General features: G+C 43.3%; 1 protein-coding gene and 1 non-coding gene across 6 annotated transcripts in view; both read left to right on the forward strand.

Annotated features, from left to right (window-relative positions):
- CTNND2 (catenin delta 2) overlaps positions 1-14,201 on the forward strand; it is a 1,111,183-nt gene that overhangs the window by 1,016,815 nt on the left and 80,167 nt on the right. The gene's annotated exons all lie outside the window — the stretch shown is intronic.
- On the forward strand, positions 2,390-2,494 carry LOC139178090 (U6 spliceosomal RNA). Its single transcript, XR_011562514.1, has one exon. It is a non-coding gene; the product is annotated as a U6 spliceosomal RNA (small nuclear RNA).

Genomic DNA, 14,201 nt, shown 5'->3' on the forward strand with positions numbered 1-14,201 from the left:
TAGGTTTCTTCCATAATTGTATTCTTTCTTTTCCTCTTTGAGTAAAACAGACAAGAGATAGTATTGTTTCTTTTGTGAGTGCTACTGAAAAATATAAGACCAGATGCATTCAAATAATTTTAGAATTATCTGTAGGTCATATTTGTGGGGCACTTTGAAGTGTGTCTTACTTGTTTAGGGACAGTAAGTAGAGCTTATTCATACACAACTTCCTCGGTAGCTCAGTGGTAAAGAATCTGCCTGTGATGTAGGGGAACACATCAGGAGCTGCACGTTTGATTCCTGGCTCCAGAAGACACTCTGGAGCAGGAAATGACAACCCACTCCAGTATTCTTGCCTGGAAAATCCCAGGGACAGAGGTGCCTGGCAGTGTCCAAGTCTACAGTCCTTGGGGTCGCAAAGAGTCAGACGTGACTTAGCAACTAAACACACGCAACATTCAACTGCTGTTGAGGTGTCAGCCTATAGATCCACCCAGGAGGAAACATGGCGGTGGGGTGGGGAGAGGGTCGGCCAGTTGAGATTGATGAGCAGTGTGGATTTCCATCCACTGGTCTAGACTCTCTCCTTGGGTATTATTTGCTTTGCTTTTGTTTCCTAAGGCTCCTTATTCTGCATCGTCACATTTGACTACTGAAATTTTCATCTGTCAGCAATTTGTGTGTGTGTGTAGTCATCCCTTATCATAGTGCTTCCGGGAATCAGTGAATCCCTGCGAACGAGACCGTATACCTCCTCATTCTGGCTTGTTCAGTTTTCCATGAGGCAGAACTTGTTTTAGGGATGCATATGTGAAAGGCCAAGGTATTTATCCATGGAGTATATTTTAATGAAAATGAATGGAAATGCTTCTTTGCTAGTACATTTTATAAACTCAGCAGGAGTAGCTACCTCCCCTTGATAACCATCCATACAAATGGTCTGGTAGTGAACTTATCTTCCATTTTTCGCTTGTGTGCAGGTCTTGGCAGGAGAGTTTTTCAAACATTTAGAAGTGAGAATAACATACAGTGACAGAAATGCTTCCAAGAGATATAAATCTAATTGATAGAAGACCACTGGAGACACTTGTAGCCAAGCTTACCTTATTTGGCAGGAAAAAATATATATTTTGCTTCTTCTTTCTTTTGCAATTCTAAGGTTCAACTAAATTATGGTTCTCTTTATAAATAGATAGATAGAGATGGGTACAGATATAGATAGAGATGACTTCTGTGGTGGTCCAGTGGTTAAGAATCTGCCTCCCAGTACTGGAGACACAGGAGATGTGGGTTCGATCCCTGGGTCAGGAAGATCCCCTGGAGAAGGAAATGGAAACCCACTCCAGTATTCTTGCCTGGAGAATCCCATAAACAGAGGAGCCTGGCGGGCTAAAGTCCTTGGGGTCACAAAGAGTCGGACACGACTGAGCCACTGAGCCCACACACGTGGATATAGATATTGATATCAGAAGCACAGAGTTTTGTGACTTTTTCTTATAAATTGAGTACTGTTTTCATTCATTTGAATTTTAGTTGACTGTGGGTGAATGATTTTCTTATATCTCTTATTTCTTTCTTATATATAACTGGGTTTTGTAGGCCACCAGAGTTTTTGTAAGCAATGTGATTTTCATTCCAAGGCCATTTTGAGAGATTCATGTGACACATGCAAAAATGGGAAATCATGGTGGTTCTGCTTTCAAATTCCCAACAGCATCTGTACGTTTGTTTGCTCATAATTGAGATCCAGCTCTGTAGTACTGATGGTCCACACAACCCACCGCATTAAGCAGTCCATATTCTCCCTGTAAGCTTTCTGTTTCCTCTAGTTTCCTAGCTGCTCCATGAATGAGGCTGTTCTCTGGTCTTGATAGCACCCTGAGACAGCTGCCATATACCAAGAGGCTGGAGGGAGGGTGTTGGCAGAGGCATGTGGTTTTCCATAATGCAGGTTAAAGGATAAAGTCATAAGTATATAGATAAGACATATGTCACAGCAATACAGCCCAAGCAGGGACTCCACACACCGAGATTAATTGAGAAAGGCTCAACATGGAATCACCTTTGGGAACAGCCTGGACACATGTCCTGACTTGACCCCAGACTTCTTAAGGCCAAGACTGTGTGTGTGTGTGGAGCATGATCATCTCTCTGTCTCCAAAGCTCCACAGGCAGTTCTAACACCAGTCAGGGCAGAGACCCTGGTCACTCTACTGTCTTAGTTAGCTCCCACTAAGCCAGCGATTTCCTCTTATGAACACATACTGCCCTTTTCATGCTTGCTGGGCCACTTTGCACTGAACCCTAAATGTTTATTTAGTAAAGGGCATTCGTATCTTCAGAAGACTTAGGTCAAGTGCCACTAAGTTTGTTCAAGGAGCCCATGAATTTAAAATACAGAAGCAGTGCTCTCTTCTGCAAAACATGCACTAAAATTGGAATGATACAGAGAAGATTAGCATGGCCCTTGTGCAAGGATGACACACAAATTAGTGCAGAATTTCTTATTTTTGTAGAAGAAAACATGGTTACCAAAGGGGAAGTGGTGGAAGGATAAATGGGGAGGACGGGATTAGCAGTTGCATACTGCCATGTGTAAAATAGATAAACAATGGGGATTTACTGTGTAACAGAGGGAACTATAGTCAATATCTTGTAATAACCTATAATGGAAAGTAATTGAAAAAAGGAAAATATATATATGTGTAACAAAATCACTTTGCTGTAACCTGAAACTAACATAAATTGTGAATCAACTGTAATTCAATTTTTAAAAGAAACTTAAAAAAAGAAAAAGAAATTTAAGAGACTGATTGACCAACTGTAATGTATGGGTCTTATTAAAACAAAATGTAAAAAAACTAAAAACAATGAAATAATCAGGGACTTTGAAAAAAAATACAAGCAACTTAGAAAGGAAATGTCATTATTTTGAAATAAGGTGATGGCATCACCGACTCGATGGACAAGAGTTTGAGCAAGCTCCAGGAGTTGGTGATGATCAGGGAAGCCTGGCGTGCTACCGTCCATGGGGTCACAAAGAGTCGGACACGACTGAGCAACTGAACTGATATAAACTATATCAGATTCTATAACACATTAAATATAGGAGTAAAACTAAGCTTTTCCCAGATTCATTTAAATTTATCCTGCCTCTCACTTGTCAATATTTCTTTCCTTAAATTTTACTGGATTATAGTTGATTTACAGTGTTGTGGTAGTTTCAAGTCTACAGCAGTGATTCACTTCTACATGTGTTCGTTCATTTTCAGATTCTTTTCTCATATAGGTTATCACAGAATATTGAGTTCCCTGTGTTATACAGTAGGCCCTTTTTATTTATCTATCTTATCTGTAGTAAGTAGTATGTGTATGTTAATCCCAAGCTCTTAATTTATCCCTTTCTCCCCACATTTCCCCTTTGGTTACCATAAGTTTTTCAATATCTGTAAGTCTGTTTTTCAATATTTCTTTAGTAATAACCCAAGTTAACTCAGTCAGTGATATTCACTGAGTGACAACCACATTAAAGGCTTCATGCTAGGTGCTATGATTCAAAGTGAAAGTGTTAGTCACTCAGTCGTGTCCCACTCTTTGCAACTCCATGGACTGTAGCACACCAGGCTCCCCTGTCCATGGAATTCTCCCAGCAAGAATACTGGAGTAAGTTACCACTCCCTTCTCCAAGGAATCTTCCCAACCCAAGGATCAAACCTGGTCCTGCATTGCAAGCAGATTCTTTACATCTGAGCTACCCGGGAAGCTATGATTCAAAGATGACATTTATTTAAATTCTCAAAAGAAAATTCACTAATAATATTGAGATGTGAAGGACTTATTCTCAGAAATAAAATCTGTTGCTCAGACACCTATTTTTTTTTTTTTTTTTTAGTTCTACCAGTTTATTGCTCCCAACCCATCTGCCTCCACCCTCATGCATGCGTGCTCAGTCCTGTAACCCCATGGACTGCAGCCTGCCAGGCTCCTCTGTCCATGGACTTTTTCAGGCAAGAATACTGAAGTGGGTTGCCATTTCCTTCTCCAAGACACCTAATTTTGATTCCAACATATTCTTAGCAAAGGCAGATTGGGGGAGACAGCCCAATCCTAGCTCCATGGCCTAGGGTCCCCAGCCCAGGACCCAATCCTCCAGAGCTGGTGTGTCTAAGAACCCACACGACCACTTGTGCTGTGACCTTGGGCACCAACTTCTTTCTGCATCCAGGAAACCAGCTCAACGGCAACTTGTTGGTGCAGTTGCCCTGCCATCGGTGAGCCCACCGTGAGCCCTGTCTGGCCAGGCAGTAGTGGCATTCCTCTCTGTAGTCCTGACACACATCACCATCCCCAGCAGTCTCACATGTGGGCCAGTAGCAGTTCAGTCTCTCCAGCCTTTGCTCTTCATTACATGGGTATTCTTTCTCCAAAGCCAAAAGACCGCTTAGTATGGTACCACCAAGCACAGTCAGCCTCTAAAACAGCCACCACTGGCTTGCCTCGATATACCCAGCAACTGGCTTCAGATCAGATTGTGGGAGGAAAACTTTTCTACCAACTTGGGTCTTAGTACTAGGTCAGGGGCAAGCAGAGGAAATGCAAGTTAATTGACAATAGAGTCGCAGGAGAAAAGACAGTATCTATTCACATGCATGCAGGGTACTCAATAAAGTGAGTAATTCACTGAACAACCAAGAGTAATGGTTTATATATCAGCATAATAATGGAAAGGAGGAGGAAACAGGGCTCCCGGGGGAATAAATGGAGGGTCTGACAGCTTCTATAACGTGTATACATGCAGTTTCTCATCACCACGCTAATGGTCATTCTCGTTCTTGGCTGGAAGCTCCCCAGAGAAAGGATTTATGACAGCTTCCTTCTCAAAAAGCTCTGCAATTAGTCAGATAAGGGGGGCTCCGAAAGTCTTGACTGTGAATCCCAGAAGCCTCCCATTTAAAATAATCTTTATGTCATTCTGCTGTGTCCCTTTAATATTGTCGCAGTATTTGTTTAGGGAGCCTTACTTGTAGCTCCAGTTTCTATGTCCTTAATCCCATTTTCTCAGACCTTTCCACTTCATTCATTCCTCAGTCAAGCCTAAGGCGGGAGACGGATGATTTAGGTCTTGCCAGACCTCAAGTCAGGCTTCCCAAGTGGTGCTAATGGTAACCTGCCTGCCAGTGCAGGGGACATAAGAGATGCGGGTTCAGTCCCTGGGTTGGGAAGATCCCCCAGAGGAGGAAATGGCAACCCACTACAGTTTTCTTGCCTGGAGAATCCCATGGACAGAGGAGCCTAGTGGGCTATGCTCCATAGGGTCACGAAGAGTTGGACACGACCGAAGCAACTTAGCACGCACGCACAGACCTCAAGCCAGCATTCTTGTGACAGGTGGCAGCTCTGATGGTTCTCATCACTAAACTTCAGCCAGCCAAGCAGCTGTTACAAAACCCATGCCTTGTCTCAAAAACCAATTCAAAGCTCTCAGTCTCCTGATTAACCTTAGAGAGTACATTAAAAGTAATACACCAAAAATAGACTGTATGATGCGATGGCATCTACTTTGTGGATACATGTAAACACAGAGCTAACTGGGACCACTTAGTGTGGGGCAAGGCTTCCCTAGTGGCTTGGTGGTAAAGACTCCACCTTCAATGCAGGGAGATGCAGAGGACGTGAGTTCAATCCCTGGGTCGGGAAGATCCCCTGGAGGAGGAAATGGCAACCCACTCCAGTATTCTTGCCTGGAGAATCCCATGGACAGAGGAGCCTGATGGGCTACAGTCCATGGGGTCACGGAAGAGTCAGACACGACTCAGTGACTAAACAGCAGAGTGGAGCAAATAGCTCTTTATGATAATATTCTTCTAATACAGAAAAATAAATGATACCTCTCACAGAGACCCTGAATCATCTAGAAACTACTGAATTGTATTTACTGTGTAGCAAGCCTTCAACTTTTACAAACTTCACTCACAGCAGAGCCAGACCAAGGGTGAGTTCTCTTTCCAAGGGAGGAAATAGTGATTCAGAGGATGGCAGGTGGGCCTGAGAGTTGATACATGTGGGCTGGAACCATGAGATGGGGTTTTGCAGGGGACCCCTGATGAAGGTAACCGGAAATGTGTTTATTGCCCTTGGTAGCTGTGATATTACCTTTTAGTATCTTTTCCTGTTGATCACCTTTTAAAAATTTTTTTTAATTTTATATTGGCATATAGTTGATTTACAATGTTGCATGAGTTTCAGGTGTACAGCAAAGTGGTTTAGTTATGCATATATCCATATTGGTTATTATAGAATACTGAGTAGAGCTCCCTGTGCTGTACAGTAGGTCCTTGTTGGTTATCAATTGTGTACATAATGGTGTGTATATGTTCATCACAACCTCGTAATTTATTCCGCCCCCCCCCCCAAACTTTTTCCTTTGGTAACCATAAATTTGTTTTCTAAGTCTCTGAGTATGTCTCTGAGTTGTAAATCAGTTCATTTATATCATTTTTTAGATTCCACATATAAGTGGTATGATGTGATGTTTGTCTTTCTCTAGCTGACTTGCATCTCCTTCAGTTCAGTTCAGTCAGTTCAGTCACTCAGTCGTGTCCAACTCTTTGCGACCCCATGAATTGCAGCACACCAGGCCTCCCTGTCTATCACCAACTCCCAGAGTTCACTCAGACTCACGTCCATCGAGTTAGTGATGCCATCCAGCCATCTCATCCTCTGTCATCCCCTTCTCCTCCTGCCCTCAATCCCTCCCAGCATCAGAGTCTTTTCCAATGAGTCAACTCTTTGCATGAGGTGGCCAAAGTACTGGAGTTTCAGCTTTAGCATCATTCCTTCCAAAGAAATCCCAGGGCTGATCTCCTTCAGAATGGACTGGTTGGATCTTCTTGCAGTCCAAGGGACTCTCAAGAGTCTTCTCCAACAACACAGTTCAAAAGCATCAATTCTTCAGCACTCAGCCTTCTTCACAGTCCAACTCTCACATCCATACATGACCACAGGAAAAACCATAGCCTTGACTAGACAGACCTTTGTTGGCAAAATAATGTCTCTGCTTTTGAATATGCTATCTAGGTTGGTCATAACTTTCCTTCCAAGGAGTGTCTTTTAATTTCATGGCTGCAGTCACCATCTGCAGTGATTTTGGAGCCCAGAAAAATAAAGCCTGACACTGTTTCCACTGTTTCCCCATCTATTTGCCATGAAATAATGGGACCAGATGCCATGATCTTCATTTTCTGAATGTTGAGCTTTAAGCCAACTTTTTCACTCTCCACTTTCACTTTCATCAAGAGGCTTTTTAGTTCCTCTTCACTTTCTGCCATAAGGGTGGTGTCATATGCATATCTGAGGTGATTGATATTTCTCCCGGCAATCTTGATTCCAGCTTGTGCTTCTTCCAGTCCAGCGTTTCTCGTGATGTACTCTGCATATAAGTTAAATAAGCAGGGTAACAATATACAGCTTTGAAGAACTCCTTTTCCTATTTGGAACCAGTCTGTTGTTCCATGTCCAGTTCTAACTGTTGCTTCCTGACCTGCAGACAAATTTCTCATCAGGCAAGCCAGGTGGTCTGGTATTCCCATCTCTTTCAAAATTTTCCACAGTTTATTGTGATCCACACAGTCAAAGGCTTTGGCATAGTCAATACAGCAGAAATAGATGTTTTTCTGGAACTCTCTTGCTTTTTCCATGATCCAGCGGATGTTGGCAATTTGATCTCTGGTTCCTCTGCCTTTTCTAAAACCAGCTTGAACATCAGGAAGTTCACGGTTCACATATTGCTGAAGCCTGGCTTGGAGAATTTTCAGCATTACTTTACTAGTGTGTGAGATGAGTGCAATTGTGCGGTAGTTTGAGCATTCTTTGGCATTGCCTTTCTTTGGGATTGGAATGAAAACTGACCTTTTCCAGTCCTGTGGCCACTGCTGAGTTTTCCAAATTTGCTAGCATATTGAGTGCAGCACTTTCACAGCATCATCTTTCAGGATTTGGAATAGCTCAACTGGAATTCCATGACCTCCACTAGCTTTATTCGTAGTGATGCTTTCTAAGGCCCACTTGACTTCACATTCCAGGATGTCTGGCTCTAGGTCAGTGATCACACCATCATGATTATCTGGGTCATAAAGATCTTTTTTGTACAGTTCTTCTGTGTATTCTTGCCACCTCTTCTTAATACCTTCTGCTTCTGTTAGGTCCATACCATTTCTGTCCTTTATCTAGCTCATCTTTGCATGAAATGTTCCCTTGGTATCTCTAATTTTCTTGAAGAGATGTCTAGTCTTTCCCATTCTGTTGTTTTCCTCTATTTCTTTGCATTGATTGCTGAGGAAGGCTTTCTTATCTCTTCTTGCTATTCTTTGTACCTCTGCATTCAGATGCTTGTATCTTTTCTTTTCTCCTTTGCTTTTTGCTTCTCTTCTTTTCACAGCTATTTCTAAGGCCTCCCCTGACAGCCATTTTGCTTTTTTGCATCTCTTTTCCATGGGGATGGTCTTGATCCCTGTCTCATGTACAGTGTCACGAACCTCATTCCATAGTTCATCAGGCACTCTATCTATCAGATCTAGGTCCTTAAATCTATTTCTCACTTCCACTGTATAATCATAAGGGATTTGATTTAGGTCATACCTGAATGGTCTAGTGGTTTTCCCTACTTTCTTCAATTTAAGTCTGAATTTGGCAATAAGGAGTTCATGGTCTGAGCCACAGTCGGCTCCTGGTCTTGTTTTTGTTGACTGTATAGAGCTTCTCCATCTTTGGCTGCAAAGAATGTAATCAATCTGATTTCAGTGTTGACCATCTGGTGATGTCCATGTGTAGAGTCTTCTCTTGTGTTGTTCGAAGAGGATGTTTGCTATGACCAGTGCATTTTCTTGGCAAAACTCTATTAGTCTTTGCCCTGCTTCATTCTGTATTCCAAGGCCAAATTTGCCTGTTACTCCAGGTGTTTCTTGACTTCCTACTTCTGCATTCCAGTCCCCCATAATGAAAAGGACATCTTTTTTGGGTGTTAGTTCTAAAAGGTCTTGTAGGTCTTCATAGAACCATTCAACTTCAGCTTCTTCAGCATTACTGGTTGGGGCATAGACTTGGATTACTGTGATATTGAATGGTTTGCCTTGGAAACGAACAGAGATCATTCTGTCGTTTTTGAGATTGCATCCAAGTACTGCATTTTGGACTCTTTTGTTGACCATGATGGCTACTCCATTTCTTCTGGGGGATTCCTGTCCGCAGTAGTAGATATAAGGACATCTGAGTTAAATTCACCCATTCCAGTCCATTTGAGTTCACTGATTCCTAGAATGTCGACATTCACTCTTGCCATCTCTTGTTTGACCACTTCCAGTTTGCCTTGATTCATGGACCTGACATTCCAGGTTCCTATGCAATATTGCTCTTTATAGCATCGGACCTTGCTTCTATCACCAGTCACATCCACAGCTGGGTATTGTTTTTGCTTTGGCTCCATCCCTTCATTCTTTCTGGAGTTATTTCTCCACTGATCTCCAGTAGCATATTGGGCACCTACTCACCTGGGGAGTTCCTCTTTCAGTATCCTATCATTTTGCCTTTTCATACTGTTCATGGGGTTCTCAAGGCAAGAATACTGAAGTGGTTTGCCATTCCCTTCTCCAGTGGACCACATTCTGTCAGATCTCTCCACCATGACCTGACCATCTTGGGTTGTCCCACGGGCATGGCTTAGTTTCACTGAGTTAGACAAGGCTGTGGTCTTAGTGTGATTAGATTGACTAGTTTTCTGTGAGTATGGTTTCATTGTGTCTGCCCTCTGATGCCCTTTTGCAACACCTACCATCTTACTTGGGTTTCTCTTACCTTGGGCGTGGGGTATCTCTTCACGGCTGCTCCAGCAAAGCGCAGCCGCTGCTCCTTACCTTGGACGAGGGGTATCTCCTCACCGCCACCCTTCCTGACCTTCAACGTGGGACAGCTCCTCTAGGCCCTCCTGCACCCACACAGCCACCGCTCCTTGGATGTCTCCTTGCTCACCTTTTATTTCTGGCTCAGTGATCAGAGGTGTTATTGTTCACTTTCTTGTTTAAATCACTTGGGCAGGTTACTTCCCTTTCTCTGTGTCTTTGATTCTTCATGTTTGAAATGGAGATAAACACAGTGTCGATCTCATAGGACAGTTGTGAGAAATAAAGACGTAAAGAGTATTCGGAACCATACGTGAGACCCTGAACTAAACACTAGTTAACTGAGCTATCACTAATCTCATGCCTCATGGCAACAGCTGCACCACTCGTTCTAACTAGTGTTAGTTCTAGTAGTACTGTCTGACTTGCTTTTGTACCTGCATGGGTTTCCCCCAGTCCAATGGAGGCACCTAGGCAATGGTTATTCAGTGTGTCTGTTCTATGAGAAACAGGTTAAAAGTTCTCAGTTGAAAGTTGTCTCAGGCCTATTGCAGTGAGACCTTTTTTCCAAAGCCCATTTTTCACTTTACTGTAGACACAAATCTTTTTTTATGCAGATGCTTAGAATTGTTTCCCAATGAAAAACATACTCCTTTCACGAAGACTTTCTATTGTGCCATCATATCTCTATTCCCCCAAGGAGCCCACTGGCAAATAATGGGACACTGAGGGAAAGTGTTGGCAATGAAGAAACGACACGAGGAGCTGGAATCCCTGGTACCTATAATTATATTCACCTGCACATGTGTAGAGCTTGATAAAAAGAAAGAACCTGTTTTGTTATTCATTAATTTTAAGAGGAAAGAATGCCAAGAACTCTAAGGCTTAATGACCAAAACAAGCATCCCTGAAACAGATTCAGACACATGAGTGCAAAGTAGCAGACCAAATGCATTTTGTGACCGGGTACCTGTGGCTCAGCTGGTAAAGAATCGCCTGCAATGTGGGAGACCTGGGTTCGATCCCTAGGTTGGGAAGATCCCCTGGAGAAGGGAAAGGCTACCCACGCCAGTATTCTGGCCTGGAGAATTCCATGGACTGTGTAGTCCATGGGGTTGCAAAGAGTCAGACACGACTGAGTGACTTCCACTCACTCGCTAGCTCACACCCTCCAAGGGGCTCCATCCATGTCTCTCTTTGATATGCTGTTGTCTGAGTACCATCTTTGTGGTGCAACAAAAAGGACTGTCTCATGGTGTCTCCAGTTCAGTTCAGTTCAGTTCAGTCGCCCAGTCATGTCCGACTCTTTGCGACCCCATGAATCGCAGCACGCTGGGCCTCCCTGTCCATCACCATCTCCCAGAGTTCACCCAGACTCACATCCATCGAGTCAGTGATGCCATCCAGCCATCTCATCCTCTGTCGTCCCCTTCTCCTCCTGCCCCCAATTCCTCCCAGCATCAGAGTCTTTTCCAATGAGTCAACTCTTCGCATGAGGTGGTCAAAGTACTGGAGTTTCAGCTTTAGCATCATTCCTTCCAAAGAAATCCCAGGGCTGATCTCCTTCAGAATGGACTGGTTGGATCTTCTTGCAGTCCAAGGGACTCTCAAGAGTCTTCTCTAACACCACAGTTCAAAAGCATCAATTCTTCGGCGCTCAGCCTTTTTCACAGTCTAACTCTCACATCCATACATGACCACAGGAAAAACCATAGCCTCGACTAGACGAACCTTTGTTGGCAAAGTAATGTCTCTGCTTTTGAATATGCTATCTAAGTTGGTCATAACTTTCCTTCCAAGGAGTAAGTGTCTTTTAATTTCATGGCTGCAGTCCCAGTGAACCACAAAAAATCACAGGTAAAATGCACATTTTTAGGCAAATCCTTTGAGATGAGGATTCCCTGGATGGATTTAACTGCATTTTCCAGTGTAGTTGAATTACTTCTTTGGTATTGAATCTGCTCTGCTTTATACCAAAGAGCTCAACCTCCTCCTACAGACATTGAAATTCATCTATTTCAGTCATGCCATTTAAGCTTTTTCTTTTCCTCTGATACTTCTTTGATAAGCTTGCCTCCACTTACAAAACCATCAAAGCCTGGAAAGAAATTATTTGACAAGAAAAAAAAGAAAAGCACGTTTAGTGTAAGTTTCAGGTGAGACCAAATCGATGTGCCGTGTGAGGTGAGCTGGCCTGGCAGTGAGCGTTACAGTCAGTTTGTCACCTTTTCCTGGGCTGACTTCTCTTTGAAGCTTTCGGATGACTGTGTACGACCAGTCACATCGTTAAGATGCTGATTGAATCCAAAACCAAACTGTGGTCCTGTTTGTGTCAACTCATGGCGGGGAGGGAAAGTGCTATAGGCACAGACCAAACGTAACACTTTGTTAGTGAAAATATACAAACCTTAAGTGTTATATAATATTGATCATTTTTATAGCATACGTAATGAACGCAAAGGGCAAATGCCGTCTGAGGCTGGTTCTCCCAATCTCATTAGAACAGCTGTTACTGAAACCAAGCTGTTTCCTGCTCAGTTTGGCAAAGGACAGCACCACTCAATGGAGCTTTGTCAGTGCCTCAGGAGGGTGAGGTGACGTCAGGTCTTCTAGAAGCTTGTTTTTCTTAACTTTTATTTTGTATTGGGATATAGCCAGTTAACAAACAATGTGTGACAGTTCCAGGTGAACAGTGAAGGAACTCAATACATGTATCCATTCTCCCCCAGACTCCTTCCCATCCAGGCTGCCACACAACATTGAGCAGAGTTCCCTGTGCTGTACACTAGGTCCTCGTTGGTTATCCATTTTCGGTATGGCAGTGTGTCCATGTCCATCCCCAACTCCCTCACTATCCCTTCCCCCATCCTTCCCCTTGGCAACCGTAAGATTGTTCCCTAAGTCTATGAGACTCTTTCTGTTTTGTAATAGGTTCATTTGTATCATTTCTTTTTAGATTCCACCTGTAAGGGATATCATATGCTATTTCTCCTTCTCTGTCTAACTTATTTCACTTAGTATGGCACTCTCTAGAAGTTTGTTTGGAGCTTCCCATGTGGCGCTAGTGGTAAAGAACCAGCCTGTCAATGCAGGAGACATAAGAGAGGCGAATTCTATCCATGGGCCAGGAAGATCCCCTGGAGGAGGATATGGCTTGGGTAATCCCATGGGCAGAGGAGCCTAGCAGCCTATACCCCATGTGTCTGCAAGAGTCAGACACGACTTAGTGGCTGAACAACAAGGCCAAGAAAATCTCAGACTGTCAGTAAATATTTGTTGAAAGAACAAACAGCTAGTGTCATGCTTTAAGTTCACAGGGCTTACACATTACAGAATCTGTAGCTACAAAAAAAAAAAAAAAAAAATCTTAATTCTATAAGAGAAGAGAGGAATGTCTCAGTTCTCATTAAAAAAATCTTTTGTCATCCTGATTTCCTAATGTTAGAACATTTCCATATACCCTGCAGACTTATTTATTAGTGTTAAAGTTCTGTATTTTCGATTTCTCACTTTTTTCCCCACTAGAAGTAGACATGCCAGGAGAAGTTTCAAATGCATGGATTGAATCCGTGATTCACCGTGTGGTTGAAGCTCCTGTCCATCAAGGCCCAGGTTCTGGTCCATTCATCTGCACTCCCTACCATGATGAGTGAAGTCAACCATAGAGTTAGTTGTATGTTCCATCTGTCACATGCTCCTTGTCCTGGCCGGGTTGTAGTATGTCAGATTGCTTGTCTCCCGTCCAGAATGCTCTTCAGTTTCAATTCACTCTTTTATCTTTCCACATGTTCTACGTCCATCCTAGAGATGGCAGCATATTTTAATAAGGAACCTCCTTGAGACCCTTGGGAAGGAGAGCTACCAGCCCACCTGGAGGTTTGCATAAGAATGCACACCGGCTCACGCCGGTGGAGTGGGTGATATAGAAATGAGCAAAGACCAACCACATGAGAAAAGCAAAGGCTGTCTGTCCTAAGCATCTTGTAGCAGGGGAGTCAGCCACCATCACTTGTGTTTGGCCGAGACTCATAGGCAGGCAGGGTAGTTGGAAAGCTTCATAGCGGAGAAAAGGGGAGAATTCCGGGGGCCCCGATGAGAGGTTGCTGGCCTGAGGAAGCTGGAGGAAGGCCAAGGAGAAGTGGACCATCCCATGTGATTAATGAGGGGTGCATGTTTGACTTTTTTTATGGTTGGTTTTCAGCTGGTCCCCAAGTTGACTCTTTGTGACCCCAAAGACTGTAGCCCGCCAGGCTCCTCTGTCCATGGGATTTTCCAGGCAAGTATACTGGAGTGGGTTGCCATTTCCACCTCCAGGGGAATCTTTCC

The sequence above is a fragment of the Bos indicus genome, chromosome 20, assembly GCF_029378745.1.
Source record: "Bos indicus isolate NIAB-ARS_2022 breed Sahiwal x Tharparkar chromosome 20, NIAB-ARS_B.indTharparkar_mat_pri_1.0, whole genome shotgun sequence".
NCBI lineage: Eukaryota > Metazoa > Chordata > Mammalia > Artiodactyla > Bovidae > Bos > Bos indicus.